Source organism: Orycteropus afer, unplaced genomic scaffold (assembly GCF_000298275.1).
Source record: "Orycteropus afer afer isolate SDZICR_OR568_19922 unplaced genomic scaffold, OryAfe1.0 scaffold00834, whole genome shotgun sequence".
Taxonomy (NCBI): domain Eukaryota; kingdom Metazoa; phylum Chordata; class Mammalia; order Tubulidentata; family Orycteropodidae; genus Orycteropus; species Orycteropus afer.
The window spans coordinates 433,262-439,017 of record NW_006922421.1 but is presented as its reverse complement, the minus strand read 5'-3'; the positions used below and the strand labels follow the sequence as shown (position 1 = coordinate 439,017).

Sequence of the window (5,756 nt, the reverse complement as noted above, 5' to 3'; positions counted from 1 at the left end):
TGATACTGCCTCAGAAACCCAAGGAGGGGTCGCTATGAGTCGGGGCCGACTCGATGGCAAATAACAACAACAACAACAACATATTCCCCATTTCTCCAAAGCCACTCTATCACTATTTTCACCTCACTGCTCCAATTTCCAACTCTTCCTCTCTTCATTCTCAACTAAAACATTATTATTTTAATGAAAAAATAGAAGCTTTCATGCCTTTACATCAACAAATCTATCTACCACCGGTTGTAACCCTACACTCTTGTCTTCCCTCTCGTTATAATGGAAAAAGGCCAATCCTTCCATTTGTGTGCAGGATCCCTCACAGACTTAGCACCTACAATTATCCCCCTCACTTTTGAATAAGTACATTTTACCTTTTATTCCCATCCATATATAAACATGCAGTCATAACTCTTGTGTTAAAAAAAATATATTCCTTTCGCCCTTTCTTTATTCGTATTCCCATCTAATTACTGCTCCATTTCAAATTCTCCTTAGAGTAAAGCTCCTTGAAAGCATATGCTCACTTCAACCACTCCAACCAGGTTTTCATTCCTGCTACTCAACTAGAACTGCTATTGCCAAGATTTCCAGTGGCTGCTACATTGCAAAATCCAATGGTCAATTCTCTGTCCCTATCTTACTTGACATCAGGAACATTTGAACAGTTAACACTTCAACATTATACATGAGGAAAGCAAAAGGTCATTAAAAAGATGGGAAAAAAAGAAAAGACCAAAATGGATGTCAGAAGAGACTCTGAAACTTGCTTTTGAATGGAGAGTAGCTAAAGTGAATGGAAGAAATAAAAGAGCAGAACAGAAGATTTCAAAGGGCAGCTTGAGAAGACAAGGTAAAGTATTATAATGAAATGTGCAAAAACCCAGAGTTAGAAAACCAAAAAGGAAGAACACACTCATCATTTCTCAAGCTCAAAGAGATGAATTAAAAATTCAAGCCTCAAGCTGTAATAGTGAAGGTTTCTATAGGCAAAATACTGAACAACACAGGAAGCATCAAAAGAAGATGGAAGAAATACACAGTCACTGTACCAGAAAGAATTGGTTGACATTCACCCATTTCAGGAGAATGATCAAAAACTGTAGTATTGAAGGAAGAAGTCCTAGCTGTACTGAAAAAAATTGGTGAAAAACAAGGCTCCAGGAATTGACGGAATACCTATTGAGATGTTTCAACAAACAGACGCAGCACTGGAGGTGCTTAGTTGTTTACGCCAAGAAGTTTGGAAGACAGTTACCTGGCCAACCAACTGGAAGAGATCCATTTTTGTGCCCATTCCAAAGAAAGGGGATCTAACAGAATGTGGAATTTATCGAACAATATTATTAATATCACACACAAGTAAAATTTGGCTGAAGATAATTCAAAAACAGTTGCAGCAGTATATTGACAGGGAACTTCCAGAAATTCAAGCTACATTCAGAAGAGGTCCTAGAACAAGGGATGTCATATGAATTTTGGTTGAAAACACAGAATATAAGAAAGATATTTACTTGTGTTTTATTGACCAAGCAAAGGCATTTGACTGTGTGGATCATAATAAATTATGGATAACATTGCAAAGAATGGGAATTCCAGAACACTTAATTGTGCTCATAAGAAACCTGTACATAGACCAAGAGGCAGTCATTCAAATAGAACAAAGCAGATACCGTGTGGTTTAAAATCAGGAAAGGTGTGTGTCAGGGTTGTATCCTTTTGCCATACTCATTCAGTCTACCTGCTGAGCAAATAATCTGATGAGCTGGACTATATGAAGAAGAATGTAGTATCAGGATTGGAGGAAGACTCATTAACAACCTGCATATGCAGATGACACAACCTTGCTTGCTGGAAGTGAAGAAGACTGGAAACATTTCCTGATGAAGATCAAAGACTACAGCCTTCAGTATGTATTACACTTCAACATAAAGAAAACAAAAATCCTCACAAGTGGGCAATTAAGCAACATCATGATAAACAGAAAAGATTTGAGTTGTCAAGGATTTCATTTTACCTGGATCCACAATCAACACCCATGGAAGCAGCAGCCAAGAAATCAAATAACATATTGCATTGGGCTGATCTGCTGCAAAAGATCTCTTTAAAGTGTTAAACAGCAAAAGATGTCACTTTGAAGGTCAACATGCACCTGAAACAAGCCAGGGCATTTTCAATAGCTTCATATGCATATGAGAGCTGGACAGTGAATAAAGACCAAAGAATTGATGCATTTGAATTGCGTTGGTGAAGAATATTGAATATACTATGGGCTGGTGGAAGAACGAACAAATTTGTCTTAGAAGAAATACAGTTGGAATGCTCCTTAGAAGCAAGAATGGCCTGACTTTGTCTCTTGTACTTTGGTCATGTCAGAAGGGACTGATCCCTAGAGAAGGCTATCATGCTTGGTAAAATGCATCAGCAAAAAAGGGGAAAACCTTGATGGGATGGATTTACAAAATGAACTCAAGCATTTAGCATCAAATGTGAGGATGGCACAGGACCAGGCAGTATTTCATTCTGTTGTACATGGGGTCACTGTGAGTCAGAAGTGACTTAACAACACCTGACAACAACACATGTTTAAGAGCAAATTTCAGTTTATTCCTAAAGAAAGTACTGCCCATTTTGTAAATATTAGATTATGGATGAGGTTTCATTAAGATAATGGCCCCAAAACCCTACTAGGTGCTCTTAGTAGGAATTAACATTCTCAAATAATTAGAGGCAAGCTCTTGTCCCTCAAGGCCTTTCATCTCTCAAGCCAACTCAGCTGTTGTGATTCTCAAATATGCATCTTCTCTGATGAGTATGCAGTTGTCCTTTAGTCAAGTCGTATGTACCTCTAGTAGCTTCAGACTAATCCATGTCTTTTTGTGTGTTTTTATTGGTCTCTGTACCTGTAACCCTCTGACTGGCAGCTTTGTTACTGAAGCACATTTTAATGAAATTATTACATTTAGGTACTTATTATTTGAAGTTGCATGCCAAATGAAATTTTTAAAGCCCACTCATTTAGCTTTGAAGAGAGTTTGTTGCTGTTCTTCATTCTCCTCCTTAAATGAGAACTATAATTGCTTTAATAGTTTTCACTTTTGTCAAGGTGACCCTACATTTCTTCCAAAGCAGGGCTACAAATGGATCTATTCACTAACTTTCCAAAAAGTTATTTTAGTATTTTTTGCTACCATGTTTCTTGTTTGGATATGGAGCTAAAATGTTTTAAAGAATGGTAATAATTAGATATTACTCCTTTTACATCTTTTGGCCAGCTTTGATTGCTGATGCTCAGGCTGTACTCCATACCAATTAAATCAGAATGTCTGGGGTGGGAACACCAGACATCAGTTGTTTTTTTTAAAGATCCCCAGGTAATTTCTAATGTGGAGCAAGATTTGGAAATCACTGGCTTTACTTATTAGCCAAATAGTTTACATATTCCTCCTCCTACTTACCTACTTATTCCACAGGATTAATTAGATGTCCTTTAAAGTAATGCATTTTAGCTATTTGGAAAAAAAAAGATATAAATACAAGATATTGCTGTTATCATCATTATCACTGTTATTATTTAGACTATAAAGAAGTCATTTTTTTAAGGGATAAACTGATGGACTGGTCTCTCACTTCTGGAATAATCCCTTTTCAAAAAAAATTTTAATGGATAGGTTGTAGTTCACTAGATGTACCTGCCCCTAGTAACTGATCTGCTTTTCACAAAATATGTACATATTTTGCCATATAAAATATGGCAAAAATTAGGTGGTGTTCTAGATGCTTTCTTGATTTTCTCAAAAGTGGTAGTAGAATTCCATTATATTAAATCAGCTCTCCTGCCCAGGCCATGGATCCATCTCACTGAGTTTTTATTCCACAAATATAGTGGCAAGTCTTTATATTTGTCTAGAATAAAATAGAGGACTCATGCTGTATAGTTGAGTTTAACTCCAAAATTGTAAGCTTCAAAGCTTCCCTGGTCATATTGCTCAAGAAGTTGTGAACTAATTAGATTCGATCTAGAAATGACATTAACCAATTGCTGTTGAGACCATTCTACCTCATGGGAACCCCATGTGTGTCGGAGTAGAGCTGTGCTCCGTTGAGTTTTCGGGGGCTGATTTTTCACTAGGACTTTGTCTTAGTTTTCTAGTGCTGCTATAACAGAGATACCGTAAGTGGATGGCCTCAACAAACAGAAATGTATTCTCTTATAGATTAGAAGGCTAGAAGTCAGGGTTCAGAGTGCCAGCTCTTAAGAAGACTTTCTCTTTCTGTGTTTCTTGTTCCTAGGAGGATCCTAGTGCAGGAACACTGGTTCCAAAGGATGTGCTCTGCTCCTGGCTCCTATTTCTTGGTAGTAATAGGTCCCCCTTCTCTTCTCCCTTCTCTCTCTCTTTATCTCTTGTGAGATAAAAAGTCACAGGCCACACCCCAGGGGAGTTCCTTTACATGGATCAAGGCTGTGATGGGACTTAGGGTGTTGCAACCCACCCTTAATCCTTTTACATCTGATCAGTTTATCACATTAGGTCACATCATGGGGTATCATTACATATCTACCTCATTACATCATTACATAACTTCTCTGAGAATCATGGTTCAGCCAAGTTGACACAAATTCTGGGGAAACACAATTCAATTCATGATAGTCTTTCTTCCAAAATACATCTGGGTGGACTTGAGCCACCATCCTTTCAGTTAGCAGAGAAGTGCATTAATCATTTGTACCATCCAGGGACTCCAGAAGTCACATTTTTTTTTTTTTTTTTTTAATATTGCTGTTGAGTTTATTCTGACTCATGGCAACCCCATGTGTCACAGAGTAGAACTGAGCTTCACAGGGTTTTCTTGGCTGTAATATTTATGGATTAAAGATTACAACTTGATCTTTAATAAATGGCACCTCACAAAAACAACAACAATCTTTATGGAAGCAACTTGCCAGGCCTTTCTTCATGGAGTGACTGGGTGAGTTTGAACAGCCAACCTTTCAATTAAGTTGTCAGGTTCTGCCAAGTCCATTCTGACTTATAGTGACCTTGTATACAACGGAATGAAATGCCACCCAGTCCTGCACTATCCTCACATTTGAACCCATTGGTGCAGCCACTGTGTCAATCCTTCTCATTGAGAGTCTTCCTTTTTTTGCACTGTCCCTCTACTTTACCGAGCATGATGTCTTTCTCTCTGGTCTTTCCTGATAACATGACCAAAATACATGAGCCAGAGTCTCAGTATCCTCACTTCTAAGGAGCATTCCAGCTTGTACTTCTTCCAAGACAGATTTGTTTGTTCTTCTCCTCGGAAGGAAGATGGGGCAATCTACTTCCGTAGTGATACTGCCTCGGAAACCCAAGGAGGGGTTGCTATGAGTCGGGTCCAACTCGATGGCACATAACAACAACAACAAAAACAACAACAACTGGCTTTCCATGGTATATTTAATATTCTTACGTAGCCAAGTGCAAACTGGTGTGCCACCCAGGGACTATGAAGCCACGTTAGGGTTCAGTCATTTCTGCCTGTGTTCTTCAGGCTATTTAGCTCAGTTTCTATCCGTGATCATAGGTTTTTGTATTACAGAACTAGTACCTGAACTGAGGGCTCACTTTCTTTACTTCTTTTAATTCTTTTTTTTTAATGCATTTTAATGAAATATAATTTATGTACAGTGAAATGCACAAAACTAAAGTGACATGGGTCAATGCATTTTTTGTTGTTTGTTTGCAGTGTTCCCTCCCCTCCCTTCCCACCCTTGG

General features: G+C 38.2%; 1 protein-coding gene across 1 annotated transcript in view; it reads left to right on the top strand.

Annotated features, from left to right (window-relative positions):
* The window catches only part of HSF5 (heat shock transcription factor 5), a 74,859-nt gene that overhangs the window by 63,593 nt on the left and 5,510 nt on the right, over positions 1-5,756 (top strand). The window lies entirely within an intron of this gene.